Below are 16,827 nucleotides of genomic sequence, written 5' to 3' on the forward strand. Positions count from 1 at the left end.
TGAGTCTCTCCTTTGTAATCTAAGTGTTTGTAATGTGTTCATTTGTCAAAGAATCAAGTTTGATTTTGGTGATTTTAAAAAGATGTACTTATTTAAAGGCAAAGATGGAGGGGGGTAGGGAGGGAAAGAGAGAGATATCTTTGACTTTCTGATTTAATCACCAGATCAGCACAGTAGCCTGGGCATAATCAGGCCAAAGCCAAGAGTACAGAACTCAATCAGGGTCTTCAAAATGGTGGCAAAAACCCAGGTATTTGAACAAACATCTTCTGCTTCCTATTTGCACAGCAGTGAGCTGGATGGGGAGCAAAGCAATGTGATTGTTTACTTCCCACATACTCAATACAGTCAGGTCCAGGCTTGAGAAAGCCAGAAGCTTGGAACTCTACAGCTATATCCCACATTGGTGGCCAGGACCCAGGTTCCTGTGCCATCACATGCTGCTCTCTGTGATCTACATTAGCAGAACAGGTACCAGTAGTCATAACTGTGACTAGAAACCAAGTATACACATATGGCACTTAGGCATCCTAACTGGTTGGTATCTTAACCAATAGGCCAAATGTCTATTCCATATTGTATGTTCTTTTTTAAAACATTTTATTTATTTTATTTGAGAGGCAGAGTTACAGACAGTGAGAAGGAGAATCGGGAAAGAAAGGTCTTCCCTCCATTGGTTCACTCCCCAAATGGCTGCAATGGCCAGAGCTGCGCCAATCCGAAGCCAGGAGCCAGGAGTTTCCTCCAGGTCTCCCACATGGGTGCAGGGACCCAAGGGCTTGGGCCATCTTCCAGTGCTTTCCCAGGCCTGAGCAAAGAGCTGGATTGGCGGTGGAGCAGCCAGGACCAGAACCGGCAACCAGATGGGATGCCAGTGCTGCAGGTGGAAAGATTAACCCACTACGCCACGGCACTGGCCCCTCCATATTATATGTTCTTAACACAGTAATTTGTATCAATATGTAATGTCCTTTTTGTCTCCTGCAATGATTTTTGCCTCTCATATAATTGATGGTAGTATAACCACACCAGTTGGATTTTTACCTATGACACAATTCTACATTTCCTTTTCTGTCCATCACTTTGAACCTCCTTTCTATTGAATCTACAGTGATTTTATGTAGACAGTGTACGGTTGGATTTAGTTTTAAAGCATTCTGATATCTGCTTTTTCATTAGAGTGTTGACACTATTTATATTGGAATAATTATGACATTACTTCTGAAATTTTACATTTGCTTTTTGTTCTCTCTTAGACTATTTTTATCTCATTTCAACCCACACAGCATTTTCCTCATTTCCTTGAATTTTGTAGTGGACACTTTTGATTCCCTTCTCATTTTCCTATTTGTACATGTATAGGATACTTTTGTTCTTATTACCAATACTTACCTTGGCAAGATTAATATAGGAGACAAAGAAGAACATTATTTTGAGGAAAATTACTGGGTCAAGAAGACAATATGGGGTTGGAATTGGGCCTGTTAGTTAATGCACCAGTAAGGATGCATGCCCCAAATGTGTAAAAAAAAATCTCAAATGTATATTATATATAACATTCTGAATACACAGCCACGTAGCCTGAGTTGATGCCACCTGCAATAGCACACAAAGACAATGTTCCTATACGCCTCATTCCAACCCTTTTTTTTCTTGGCCAAAGATAACATTATTATAACTTCTGTGCACTAACATGCTTATTTCTAATTATGTTTATGTATTTCTCTTTTAATTGTAATAAGAAATAAAAGGAAAGGATGGACAACTATAAAACCATCCTCAATTCACCATCCTCTCAAATAGAGCAGGAGCTGAGGAGGGTCGTGGTGTAGTTAGTTTTCATGGTGGCATTAAACTGTGTTCCCTCTCTACATTCAGGAAACACCTTCAGAGCAACAGGTATTTCCCAAAGTTACCTTGATCTTTTGTCTTTGTTCTCAGTCATCTGGATTCTCCAACTTTCCTTCTAACAATAAACACATGGCCACTATGCTTGAATGTGCACTGGTCCTGGGGTTCTTCATACATCACACTTTTTAAAAATGCTTTGGGAGGTAGCCAGAGTGCCAATTTCAGGGGTTCCCAATGGCCAGCCCGAATCCCTTCCTCATGCAGAACAATGTGTCATTACAAGCTTCTTCTGAAACTTTTTCTCTGGAACAATGAACAGTCAAGGTGAATCCAGATCATGTACCTGCTTCATGCAACATTTGAGGGAACTACAGGTCAGGGTGGTGAAAGCCATGGCCACAAGTGACATAGCTGGCAGGCATGGTGTTCTCTAGATGGTCAGATCCTCACAACATGTTGTTTCTCATCTTATAAAATGTGAACCATTGTCTTCTTTCCTCCTTCACCAAAAGTTCATCACACCAGAGTCAGTTGGCATATACACTGGGAGGAAAAATGATCCCAAGAAAGGGTGTGTGTCACATTTGCACATGAGCTGCTGGATAGCCTGAACCACAAGGGCTCAGGCTTTAGGAAACTGCTCTCTCACTCTAGAGTTTTACACATTCTGCTTGACCTTATGGGACTGTTTGTCTTTGGCTATTCACCTTTCCAGCCTCATCATTTTCCTGCTCCCTAGTAAAATCCTTCCCTCGGCTCCCTTGTGAACCTGTTCTCCCCTTCCTAACCCTTCTTCCTCCTCTTGCCTGTCTTTGCTTATCTAGGGTTATGGCTATGAATGCCAAAATCCTGCCTTAATCTTGGAGTTTTATTTTCTGTGTGCTCATAGTATGAACGTTAATTTTAAATAATAACTAGCCTGAACCACCAACTGCCCATACATTTGGCCCAGCCTCATTCTCGATGTGTCTATATGGGAATTTCTGGGTAGGTTTAACATCTGAACAGCTAGAGTTTGTAAAGGAAATTGCCCTTCCTGGTGAGGCTTGAATAGAGCAACAGGACTGAACAGTCTGATCAAGAGGGCACCCCCTTCCTTCATAGAACATGTGAGGGAACTTAGGGGCAGGGAAGTGAAAGACCTCACCCCAGTTGACACAGCTGACAGCCATTGCATTTTCCTGGTGATAATCCCTCTCACCATTCTGGGTATGTCACAAAATTTGAGCATAGGAACCATTATCTGCTTGCCTTCTTCAGCAAAGGATCATTGTAACAGGGCTGCTTGGCATGTAACTTAGGGATGACAAATGATTCCAAGAAGCACTGTTTCACATTTGCACATGAGCCATATGATGCCCTGAACCATGAATGCTACTGAAAGAGATACTAGGGATCTCTGAATGTGGAGAAAGGAGGGGAAATGTCCCAGATGCTCCTGAGGAAGTAGGAGCATTGGATTCACCCTGCTGGGTGTTTCCTTGGTGGAGAAGCCATTGCAGGCGCATGTTTGACATTTTGTTTTTGTTTTGTTTCAGATGAATAATTCCAATTCGTATTTATCTGGAACCCAAGAGAGAAACAAGCAGAGCCAGTGTGGGCTATTGGAAGCAGGCATGAGGTGAGTGTTTTCCATCATCATCCACACAGCCCCTCACTCCATCCTCAGAATATCCCCAAGGTGCAGGCATCATTATCTTCACTCTGTGGGTGAGAAGACTGAGGGCTCACAGAGGTAAAGGAACTTGTTTTAGCAAAGAAGGACTCAAAACCAGGGACAAAAAATAGCCAACTTGGACTTGATATAGAAAATTTGTAATGCTGCAAATCTGCACCATCCTTTTAGGTTTCTCAACCAGAGAATAACTTGATGAAAACACATGGAAGAGCTGGCTGGTAGCATTTATAAAGGATTTACAGAAGTAGGAAGAAACTGGAGCAGAGAGCAATGGCATAGAAGGCTGTGACTGCAATCCAGACACTGGAGATGGAGCAAACAGAGTTTGGAACTAGCAAGCCTTGGTCCAGGACAGGCCTACTGGTTAACACAGTGGTTGAGATGCCCATATTCCATATTGGAACATCTGGGTTCAAGTCCAGGCACAGCTTCAGATTCTAGCTTCCTGCTAATGTGCACCCTTGGAGGCAGCAGGTCATGGGTCAAGTAGTTAGGTTCCTGCTACCCACAGGCAAGACCTGGATGGAGTTCTTGGCTCTCAGTTTCAGCCTGGCCCAGACCTGGTAATTTCTGGCATTTGAGGAGCTGGATTTGCAGACAGGAGCTTGTTTTCTCTGCCTCTCAAAAAATACATTAAAAAAAAAAACCCAAACACCCACAAGACCTTGTTCTAGCCTTGTCCCTGCCATGCTTCCATTACTGCTGGGGAACCCTGAGCAAGTCACAGCCATTTCTCTGAAGCTTTGTAATTTGTCCCTAAGATGCTGATGAACTTGTAATAGAAAACCCTGAGGTTCTTTCAAACTCTAAAATTCTGCCTGAGATTTATAAATTTTAATGCACTCTGAATACCATCTTGAATCCAGAAGAGAATATAGATGTAGTAATTCTTAACATAATCTTGTCAAAGTACAAAGGAATAGGCTTGATTTTAAGAATGCCTTTTTTTTGGACAGGCAGAGTGGACAGTGAGAGAGACAGAGAGAAAGGTCTTCCTTTGGCATTGGTTCACCCTCCAATGGCTGCTGCGCTGATCCAAAGCCAGGAGCCAGGTGCTTCTCCTGGTCTCCCGTGTGGGTGCAGGGCCCAAGGACATGGGCCATCCTCCTCTGCACTCCCAGACCACAGCAGAGAGCTGGCCTGGAAGAGGAGTAACCGGGACAGAATCCAGCACTCTGATCAGGACTAGAACCTGGTGTGCCAGTGCTGCAGGCGGAGGATTAGCCTATTGAGCCACGGCGCCAGCCAAGAATGCTTTTTAATCCAGATTACATCACAACAAGCCCATCATTTCAGCATCTTTCTGTTTTCCTTGTTTATGAATATGATTTGGGCACTGCTGCTATAGCAGTAGTTGACATTAAAGTCAAATAAGAATATTATGTTTGAAACAGAGGAGAGGATTTAAAGCTTATCTTTCTAAGAAATTTATGAAAATATACTCGGCAGACAGAAACTGCATTGTCACCAAATTAGTTTTCTAAGCTCAAATTTAATTAAAATGAGACACTTCTACAACTGGTTCAATCAACAGAGTGTAAAGAGATTTTGGAGGGGCCAGAACTGTGACGCAGTGGGCTAATGTCCTGGCCTGAAGCACTGGCATCCCTTAAGGGCACCAATTCAAGATCTGGCTGCTCCACTTCCGATCCAGCTCTCTGCTATGGCCTGGAAAAGCAGTAGAAGATGGCCCAAGTCCTTGGGCCCCTGCACCCATGTGGGAGACCAGGAAGAAGCTCCTGGCTCCTGGCTTTGGATCGGTGCAGTTCCAGCCATTGCGGCCAATTGGGGAGTGAACCAGTGGTTGGAAGACCTCTCTCTCTCTCTTTCTCTCTCTCTCTCTCTCTCTCCCCCTCTCCTCTCTCTATGTAACTCTGAATTTCAAATAAATAAATCTTTAAAAAAAGTGAGATTTTGAATAGAGCACACAGGAAATAAATACAGTACTGCTCGAGCAAATAACCAACACAACAGTTGTGTCTGCTGTTGCTGGTGATGCTTCTCAACTATCTTTAACGACTTCTGGATGAATTGGCTTCTGCTGGTGTGAAGCAGGCTCATCACGCCTGGCTCACACTTGCAAATTTAGTTCTATAAGAACAAGAGCTCCCGGCCGGCACCGCGGCTCAGTAGGCTAATCCTCCACCTTGCGGCGCCGGCACACCAGGTTCTAGTCCCAGTCAAGGCACCGGATTCTGTCCCGGTTGCCCCTCTTCCAGGCCAGCTCTCTGCTGTGGCCCGGGAGTGCAGTGGAGGATGGCCCAAGTGCTTGGGCCCTGCACCCCATAGGAGACCAGGAGAAGCACCTGGCTCCTGCCTTCGGATAGGCGTGGTGTGCCGGCCGCAGCACGCTGGCCGTGGTGGCCATTGGAGGGTAAACCAATGGCAAAGGAAGACCTTTCTCTCTGTCTCTCTCTCTCACTGTCCACTCTGCCTGTAAAAAAAAAAAAAAAAAAAAAAAAAAGCTCCCTCTTGAGGAAAAGACCTTAATTCCTTAATCCTTAATTCATTTATTGAGGCTCCACTTCTATAACTGACACACTTCCTACTAGGTGCCATGTCCAAAAACTGTCCCATTGAATAATTAAAGTTCCAAACCATGAACTTTGTTTTCTTTTTCCCAGAATGTAAGTCCACCATTTCAGCTGTTTTCATGAAAGTGTAAGTTGGCAACTCTTTTTTTTTTTTTTTTTTTTTGACAGGCAGAGTGGACAGTGAGAGAGAGAGACAGAGAGAAAGGTCTTCCTTTTGCCGTTGGTTCACCCTCCAATGGCCGCTGCAGCTGGCACACCACACCGATCCTAAGCCATGAGCCAGGTGCTTCTCCTGGTCTCCCATGTGGGTGCAGGGCCCAAGGACATGGGCCATCCTCCACTGCACTCCCTGGCCACAGCAGAGAGCTGGACTGGAAGAGGAGCAACTGGGACAGAATCTGGTGCCCCAACTGGGACTAGAAACTGGTGTGCCAGTGCCGCAGGTGGAGGATTAGGCTATTAAGCCGCAGCGCCGGCCCAAACCATGAACTTTTAATGGACACTTTGAAACCACAGTGCTATTTAAACCCTATCAGGTTTTTTTTTTTGGTAGAATAGTTTCCTGGGTGACTTTTGTGATACCTCTAAACCAAGGGATAGGAGACGTGTATACAATTAATACTTTCCCACACATTGATTGTACGCCACAGATAATATAAAGGGCTGATGTCAGATGCTAAGCATTCAGTCACAAACATCAAGTGGATTCATGGGGTTATTAACTGGGGACTGTTGATGGAGGCCCATGAGAATGTCACTTAAGTAAGTTAGTTGACCCTCGCAGCCTGGTAGATGATGACGAACAGTTAACAATGCATCTGGTTACATGTAATGTGTGAGGTCTGGAAAACCTTGGGGATATCAAAGTCACATAAACAACACAACCTTGATCTGACTTGCATGATCCAGGCAGGGGCTAGTCATAGTTGTGAAAAGCACCAACATATCTCCCGGGATTTCTAGCTTCCCATCCTTATTAATCCTATGAGAAAGCATATTCTCACACTGGCGATTTTACCATACAGCTGTGTATGTTGGGGACCTCTTGACCAAAGGAATAAGATGCTTCTCTGAGAGTTCTTTACCACAAAGCCAAATTAATAGGAGAGATACATGAGGGAGCAACATTGTTTTCAGTTTGGTTTGTATTGACTGCATAGTCAGATACTCATGATTCATTTAAGGTGCACTCCTGTCCATGTTTGGCTTCGTCTCCATTGTGTAGCTTATGCTAACAGTTTAGGCAAGAAGGCTCTGCATTGCTTTGCTTGGAAGGTCAGGCGGACATGCAAGAAGGGCTCACAATCCCTTCTCACTGTATTTCTTCTGAGCAGAAGCCAGGTGAATTGGGTTGAAGTGATAGGTCTTTTCCCTTAGCAGATATTCCCACCTGGGTCTGTTCTTCTGGGAGGGGCTCAAAGCCAATGTCATGACACCAAGCACCTCCCTGTAGCTGAGGGCATTGGGCTCTAGTCACAGCTATGGCTACAGATTGCTTTTCATGCTGATGTAGCTCACAGACAGCAGCATGTGATGGCTGAAGAACCTGGGTCCCTGCCACAAAGGTGGGAGATGTTCACCTGGTTCCAAACTATGGCCTGGCCAGGACCTGACTCTCTTGAATATTTGAGATGTGAACACTCCGTTTGCTCTGCTCTCAATTCAGCTCACTGCTGTGCAACCAGGATGCAGCAGATGATAGTGCAAATACTTGGTATTTGCTACAATTTGTAGGACACAGAAGGAGTTTTGAGCTCCTGGCTTTAGCCTGATTCTGAAATAAACCTTGATTTATGTTTTAAAGTAAGGCTGCTAGGTTACAAGCACCTGAAAGCTTTAAGGCAAACAAGATAAACAGGAGTATAGTGGCAAGAACAGGTGAAGAGAATGCAGGACAGCTTGTAACCCCAGTGTTTCAGCCTGTGAGGAAGCAGGGGAGGGATCTCCATGCTAGGAAATCAATGGTCGGCTCTAACCGCCCCAGGTATGCTGAACTACCACGCTGGAAATCTTGCAAGATTGTTAGTCAAGTTTCGATGTTGGTGCATGCACTTCCTGAACCCATCACTTGACTGGATGAGTGAGGTTGTTCATCACACAGATGAGTCTATGAAGCATCAGTCAACAAATGCAGGGCCATCCACGGTGAGTATGTGTCCCTAGAGAGACACACACACATGTGTTGGCCTTCATTACTTGCTGTGGTTTCCTGTACTAAACTGAATTCCAAAGATGCCCAGAAATGAGGGCAGGCAGGAGCCCCCATTTCACTGCTGTGGGTCCTGAGGAGCTGCCTGTGGATGAACCTTTTGTGAGAGTGAGAGTTGTTTGGAGATGGCTGCCCATGTCTACTCTGATACCTTCTTCCTGTATTTGGGGAAATGGGCCCTGGTTGGCCCAGTGATATTTTTGGTCATCTTGGGGTGAGGGAGGAGGGATTGAGGTAAACTTGGGGGCTCAGGCTTCAGATACAGCTCTCACTCCAGAGTTTTACTCCTTCTGCTCACCCCTCAGGAACTGTTTTCTCTTTGGTCATTTACCTTTTCAGTCTCATCATTTTCCTGCCCTCTGGTATACTCCTTCTCTGGGCTCCCTTTTTTACTTCTTCTCCCTTTCCAGCCCCCTTCTTCCTGCCTGACTATGCATATCAAGGATTATGGCTATGAGTGCAAAAACCCTGCCTTAATCTTGTTTTTATTTTTTATTTTCTGTGTGGTCATAGTACGATAGTTAATTTTACACAATGACTGGATTGGGCCACCGAGTGTCCATACATTTGGCCTAGCCTCATTCTTGATGTGTCTATGTGGGTATTTCTGGCTTGGTTTAACATCTGAACAGCTACAGTGTGCAAAGAAAATGGCCCTTCCTGGTGAGGCTTGAATAGAGCAAAAGGACAGCAGTCTGTAATCAAGAGGTCACACTCCTTCCTTCACTGTCTTAGATAATTGACGTCAGAATATTCTGGATAGTGTTCTAGAATTTGATGAATGACTCTCCTGGGTATCCAGATTGGGAAATGGGCACACACGAAGGTTTCTGCAGTAATGTTTGATCTTTCCTTCATAGGACCTCTGCCTCCACCTCTATGTGAATATGCATTAGTCCTGGGTGTCTTTCACATACCACACTTGTTTCAATGCCTTTGGGAGGTGGCTTAGGTGCCAGTTTCAGGGGTTTTCAATGTCAGCCTCTGTCCTTCCCACATGCACACCAGCTGTGACATTGCAGACTTTTTCTGAAACTTTCATCTGGAAAAATGATGAACAGTCTAGATGCATGCAGATTATGTACTTTCTTCATAGAACATTTGAGGGAACTAAGGGCAAGGGATAAAGTTTGTTAATTTCAGAGCATCTTTCTAGTATAAACCTCAGGGAAAAGCACAAAAGTGTCCATTCCTTTCCTTGACACTCACAACCTAGCAGAGATATTTTCCAGACCAATCTTTCTAGTCTAGCACCATGTACCGAAATATTTGTTTTTGAAGGATCCCAAATCTCGGAAAATTTAAAAAACATTTTTATAATGATTGGCTGGTATCAGGAATCCCATCCTGCTTCGCCAGTTTCACTGTAGTCTCACAAAGTCTCTCAGTATGGATTTTAACTTTCATGTGAAGTGTAGATGCTGGCAAAATCTTTCCATTCTTTCCATATTCTCCATATCCTTTATTTCCAAACATATTTATAAAGTTGTTCACAATGGTCAATAGCATGTCTTGATTAGGATCAGTGCAGTTTGAGATCTTGTCCAAGTTAAGATATTGAGGAAGCAGTTTCTGCTGATTAACTGGAAGTGATCAAAATTCTCTTTCTATTCAATGTGGCAACTCTTACATTCTGGGGCCATAGTGGCTGAGAGCATTCGTGATCTTCCAGAAGTGCTAGTGCTCCAGCCTGTCCTTTTCCTCCTCCATGCTGCTCAAGGCAGCAGAACATCGCCATGGCCGAGCCCCAGTGCAGGGTGGAGAACAGTGATTCCACCACACCACTTCCAGCACAGCTGCTGCTGTCTTCTGGCCAGCAGCCTTTGGCAGCTGAGTGGCGGGAAGCTGTGCTAAACTCCTCTGCTGCATCCCTGCCACCATCCTTGGCTTGGTGGCAGCTGCTCCGTCCTCCTCTTGATGGTGCCAACATGGACCTGCTGCAAACTCAGTGCACATTTCACTCCCTGCTCTCCTCAGTGCTGCCTCCATGCTGGAAGCCCTGAGGTGCTGAGGGATCCTTGGCATTCCCCACAGGGTTAAAGGGCTACACAAAGCCTTAGTAAGAGTTGGCCCAAGGCACAGTGACAGGATTTGTGCACGTATTACCATGAAATATTCCCAAGGTCCTGTACTCTGATGTGCCATGGGCACAATTCCTGGGGCCAATGGCAATGGAGATCTCCCCACAGCTGCAGGGGCTCTTGGATGCCACTCCAAGGCTTCCCAAGATACAGCTCAGACACCCGGCATAAGCCTGGTGGGTCATCTCTGGGCATCAAGATCAGCAAAGCAGAGCTGCTTCCATCATACTCTCCCATTGGTCCCTGGACCAAAGCAGATGGGTCTAAGGAAGACAGGGCAGGGCTGGGCCCAGGCACCTGAAGCCATCCTTTCTAGTCTTTGTGATCTGACTGGAGCTTAGCTGTCTGACCCTGCCCACTTTTGCTTTCTTGTCTGCCAGTTGCAAACTCTATTCCTGCCTTTACAGGAGAGAGAAGCTGTGGTCTAGCTTCTTCTGCAAGTAGATGCAGGACCCTGAAGTGTGCCTCAGTGAGATGCATGCGCCTAACCTCCTGTGAGCACACTTGTCTTTAGACAAACATCCTGTCATCCGGTGCTCCCAAACATGAGTATTTCCTTCTCCCTGCTTGCCTTGTTCTGCTTTGATCCCTTACCTTCCTGCCCTTGAGTTCTCATTTTTGTTCTCCTAAAACAATGCCCTGGTCCCCTTTACCTCATTCCACCTCCTACTATGTAGACATGTCTCAGCACTCCAGACTTAATGGATTAGAATTCACTTGCTCTATCAAGCATTTAAAACAATCATAACTAGGGTGTTGTGTTGTGGAGCAGCAGGCTGGGCAGCTGCTTGCAAAGTCAGCACCCATGAGGTCATGAATGTTAGTACCTGTAACCCCACTTCCTATCGAGCTCCCTTGTATAATGCCTGGCAAGACAGCAGAAAATTGTCCCATTCCTTAGGTGCATGCCTCCCACGTAGGAGACCCCGATGGAGCTCCATGTCCTGGCTGTGGCCCAGCCCAACCACTGCTGCGGTGGTCATTTGGACAATGAACCAGAGGATAGAAGATGTCTGTCTGTCTCTCAAGCTCTCTCCCTGTCTTCTTTCCCTGTTACTTTGCTTTTCAAATGCTAACAAAAATGTACATCTCTAAAGTTACTCACCACTAGTCTAAGCTCATGCAAAAGAGGAGCCCTGTTTTATTAACCACAGCATCTGTAGTGCCAGGGACATCTCCATCCTTTCAAAAACAGGTACAAATGAGAGACATTGTTCTTTTAAATATTTATTTACTTGAAAGTCAGAGTTACACAGAGAGAAGGAGAGGCAGAGAGAGAGAGCTCTTCCATCTGCTGGTTCACTCACTAGTTGGCTGCAATGGCTGGAGCTGGGCCAATCCGAAGCCAGGAGCTTCTTCCAGGTCTCCGACGTGGGTGCAGGAACCCAACGACTTGGGCTATCTTCTGCTTTCCCAGGCCATAGCAGAGAGCTGGGTCAGAAGAGGAACAGCTGGCACTCAAACCGGTGCCCCATGGGATATTGGCACTGCAGGGGTTGTCTTTACTCACTATGCCACAGGCCATAAAGCAAGTCTCAGCAAATTCAAAAGAATTAGAATCATACCATGCAGCTTCTCAGACCATAAAGGAATGAAGTTGGAAATTAGCAACTCAGGAATCCCTAGAGCATACAGAAACACATGGAGATTGAACAACATGCTCCTGAATGAACAATGGGTCATAGAAGAAATCAAAAGAGAAATCAAAATCTTTCTGGAAGTAAATGAGGATAACAGCACAACATACCAAAACTTATGGGACGCAGCAAAAGCAGTGTTAAGAGGAAAGTTTATATCAATAGGTGCCTACATCAAGAAATGGGAAAGGCACCAAATAGATGAGCTTTCAATTCACCTCAAGGATCTAGAAAACCTACAGCAAACCAGACCCAAATCTAGTAGGAGAAGAGAAATAATTAAAATCAGAGAAGAAATCAACAGGATTGAATCAAGAAACATGTTACAAAAAATAAGCCAAACAAGGAGCTGGTTTTTTGAAAAAATAAACAAAATTGACACCCCATTGGCCCAACTAACTAAAAAAAGAAGAGAAAAGACCCAAATCAATAAAATCAGAGATGAAAAGGAAATGTAACAACAGATACCACAGAAATAAAAAGAATCATCAGAAATTACTACAAGGACTTGTATGCCAGCAAACAGGGAAACCTATCAGAAATGGATAGATTCCTGGACACATGCAACCTACCTAAATTGAACCAGGAAGACATCAAAAACCTAAACAGACCCATAACTGAGACAGAAATTGAAACAGTAATAAAGGCCCTCCCAACAAAGAAAAGCCCAGGACCAGATGGATTCACAGCTGAATTCTACCAGACATTTAAAGAAGAACTAACTCCAATTCTTCTCAAACTATTCAGAACAATTGAAGAAGAGGGAATCCTCCCAAATTCTTTCTATGAAGCTAGCATCACCTTAATTCCTAAGCCGGAAAAAGATGCAGCACTGAAAGAGAATTACAGACCAATATCCCTGATGAACATAGATGCAAGAATCCTGAATAAAATTCTTGCAAATAGAATGCAACAACACATCAGAAAGATCATTCACCTAGACCAAGTGGGATTTATCCCTGGTATGCAGGGATGGTTTAATGTGCGCAAGACAATCAATGTGATACACCACATTAACAGACTGCAGAAGAAAAACCATATGATTATCTCAATAGATGCCGAGAAAGCATTTGATAAAATACAACACCCGTTCATGATGAAAACTCTAAGCAAACTGGGTTTGGAGGAACATTCCTCAATACAATCAAAGCAATCTATGAAAAACCCACAGCCAACATCCTATTGAATGGGGAAAAGTTGGAAGCATTTCCACTGAGATCTGGGACCAGACAGGGATGTCCACTCTCACCACTGCTATTCAATATAGTTCTGGAGGTTCTAGCCAGAGCTATTAGGCAAGAAAAAGAAATTAAAGGGATCCAAATTGGGAAGGAAGAACTCAAACTATCCCTCTTTGCAGATGACATGATTCTTTATTTAGGGGACCCAAAGAACTCTACCAAGAGACTATTGGAACTCATAGAAGAGTTTGGCAAAGTAGCAGGGTATAAAATCAATGCACAAAAATCAACAGCCTTTGTATACACAGACAATGCCATGGCTGAGGAAGAACTTCTAAGATCAATCCCATTCACAATAGCTACAAAAACAATCAAATACCTTGGAATAAACTTAACCAAGGACGTTAAAGATCTCTACGATGAAAATTACAAAACCTTAAAGAAAGAAATAGAAGAGGATACCAAGAAATGGAAAAATCTTCCATGCTCATGGATTGGAAGAATCAATATCATCAAAATGTCCATTCTCCCAAAAGCAATGTATACATTCAATGCAATACCAATCAAGATACCGAAGACCTTCTTCTCAGATCTGGAAAAAATGGTGCTGAAATTCATATGGAGGCACAAGAGACCTCGAATAGCTAAAGCAATCTTGTACAACAAAAACAAAGCCGGAGGCATCACAGTACCAGATTTCAGGACATACTACAGGGCAGTTGTAATCAAAACAGCATGGTACTGGTACAGAAACAGATGGATAGACCAATGGAACAGAATTGAAACACCAGAAAGCAACCCAAACATCTACAGCCAACTTATATTTGATCAAGGATCTAAAACTAATTCCTGGAGCAAGGACAGTCTATTCAATAAATGGTGCTGGGAAAACTGGATTTCCACGTGCAGAATCATGAAGCAAGACCCCTACCTTACACCTTACACAAAAATCCACTCAACATGGATTAAAGACCTAAATCTATGACCTGACACCATCAAGTTACTAGAGAACACTGGAGAAACCCTTCAAGATATTGGCACAGGCAAAGAATTTCTGGAAAAGACCCGGGAGGCACAGGCAGTCAAAGCCAAAATCAACTATTGGGATTGCATCAAATTGAGAAGTTTCTGTACTGCAAAAGAAACAGTCAGGAGAGTGAAGAGACAACCGACAGAATGGGGAAAAATATTTGCAAACTATGCAACAGATAAAGGGTTAATAACCAGAATCTACAAAGAGATCAAGAAACTCCACAACAACAAAACAAACAACCCACTTAAGAGATGGGCCAAGGACCTCAATAGACATTTTTCAAAAGAGGAAATCCAAATGGCCAACAGGCACATGAAAAAAGGTTCAAGGTCATTAGCAATCAGGGAAATGCAAATCAAAAGCACAATGAGGTTTCACCTCACCCCGGTTAGAATGGATCACATGCAGAAATCTACCAACAACAGATGCTGGCGAGGATGTGGGGAAAAGGGGACACTAACCCACTGTTGGTGGGAATGCAAACTGGTCAAGCCACTATGGAAGTCAGTCTGGAGAGTCCTCAGAAACCTGAAGATAACCCTACCGTTCGACCCAGCCATCCCACTCCTTGGAATTTACCAAAAGGAATTTAAATTGGCAAACAAAAAAATGGTCTGCACCCTAATGTTTATTGCAGCTCAATTCACAATAGCTAAGACCTGGAACCAACCTAAATGCCCATCAACGGTAGACTGGATAAAGAAATTATGGGATATGTACTCTTTAGAATACTATACCGCAATAAGAAACAACGAAATCCAGTCATTTGCAACAAAATGGAGGAATCTGGAACACATCATGCTGAGTGAAATAAGCCAGTCCCAAAGGGACAAATACCATATGTTCTCCCTGATCGGTGACAACTGACTGAACACCAAAAAGGAAACCTGTTGAAGTGGAATGGACACTATGGGAAACGGTGACTTGATCAGCATAGCCCTGACTGTTAATGAACAACTTAATACATTATCCCTCTTAGTAGTTTTTTTGTCTGTTCTACTTAATATGACTGGTTTAATTCTGTAATTAATACACAGTTATTCTTAAGTGTTGAAATTTAACTGAAATGTGATCCCTGTTAAACATAAGAGTGGGAATAAGAGAGGGAAGAGATGTATAATTTGGGACATGCTCAAGCTGACTTGCCCCAAATGGTAGAGTTAGAAACATACCAGGGGATTCCAATTCAATCCCATCAAGGTGGCATGTACCAATGCCATCTCACTATTCCAAGTGATCAACTTCAGTTCACAATTGATCATAATGAAAGGACTAAGAGTCAAAGGGAGCCCATAAACAAGCCTAGTACCTGATAACACTAACCAATAGAATAAATAAAGGGGAGAATGATCCAACATGGGAAGCAAGATACTCAGCAGACTCATAGAATGGCAGATGTCCTAAATAGCACTCTGGCCTCAGAATCAGCCCTAAAGGCATTCGGATCTGGCTGAAAAGCCCATGAGAGTATTTCAGGCATGGAAAGCCAAGACACTCTGGCAAAAGATCTCTGTGAGTGAGATCCCAGTGGAAAGACCAGGTCATCAAAGAAGGAAGTACCTTTCTATGAAGGGAGGAGAGAACCTCCACTTTGACTATGACCTTGTCTAAACAAGATAAGAGTCGGAGAACTGAGGGGAAACTCATGACTGGAGGATAGGGAGATTACTTAATGTATACTAAGCTGATCTTCTGTATATTAAGATAATTGAAAATGAATCTTGATGTGAATGGAAGGGGAGAGGGAGTGGGAAAGGGGAGGGTTGTGGGTGGGAGGGACGGTATGGGGGGGAAGCCATTGCAATCCATAAGTCGTACTTTGGAAATTTATATTCATTAAATAAAAGTTTAAAAAAAATACCAGGCCATACTGTTTTGCATACTGTTTCTGAGCCTATTTCTGGAAGGGGAGGTATGAACTAGAGTATTCATGAGGAAATAAAATTATAGCTTGTTCTTAGACCTTCGTACTCTGAGGCCTATATTTTTTTTTTACTATTTTCCCTCTCCAGTCTCTGGAGAAGCTCAATGCAGGTGACAGAGAAGTCACCTGCACTCTGAATGACTCTGAATGAGAGGCAGATTTGAACTTGAGCATGGTCTAATCAAGTGAGCAACGTGAAACCTTCTTAGACCGAAAAGAAAAACAAGGCATCTGCTAAAGGCATGCTCACAAAATGTATATAAATTATACTTGTTACTTTTGCATGTTGATTCATGTATATGTGTTCATTTAAATGGTGTAGCAGGTAGCCCACATTCTCAGATTGCCCTCCAGACTCTCCTCACCTGAGGAAGAGGCCAACAGTGGGAATCATGAGAGCAGTTGTGCCCAGCAAGCCATTATCACTGACTCAATATCGCACCCCCTTCTCATGTGCAGGGAAATTGGCAAACTTGTCTTTCTTATTCCCTGGAGGTCTGTCCAGCTTGAAGTCACCTCATTTTAAAATCTCAGGATGAGCTGTGGAGGGCATGCCAAGGCAGCAACGCAGATCTGTCTCCCAGAGAGTCTACTCATGGGAGGTGGGCCTGAGAAACTTCTGTTTGCTTGCTTTGGGATAGTACCAAGGAGATCTGCGGATGGAGACCTTTGAGCAGGGGCCCCATGCTGTCTCTGGTT

At 43.8% G+C, this 16,827-nt stretch overlaps 1 pseudogene; it reads right to left on the bottom strand.

Moving 5' to 3' along the window:
- Window positions 1-9,362: 9,362 nt before the first annotated feature.
- On the bottom strand, window positions 9,363-9,982 carry LOC149120290 (protein-L-histidine N-pros-methyltransferase CARNMT1 pseudogene; annotated as a pseudogene).
- Between the last annotated feature and the right edge of the window lie 6,845 nt (window positions 9,983-16,827).

Source organism: Oryctolagus cuniculus, chromosome 19, assembly GCF_051225735.1.
Source record: "Oryctolagus cuniculus isolate XC-2025 breed Fujian yellow rabbit chromosome 19, ASM5122573v1, whole genome shotgun sequence".
Lineage (NCBI taxonomy): Eukaryota > Metazoa > Chordata > Mammalia > Lagomorpha > Leporidae > Oryctolagus > Oryctolagus cuniculus.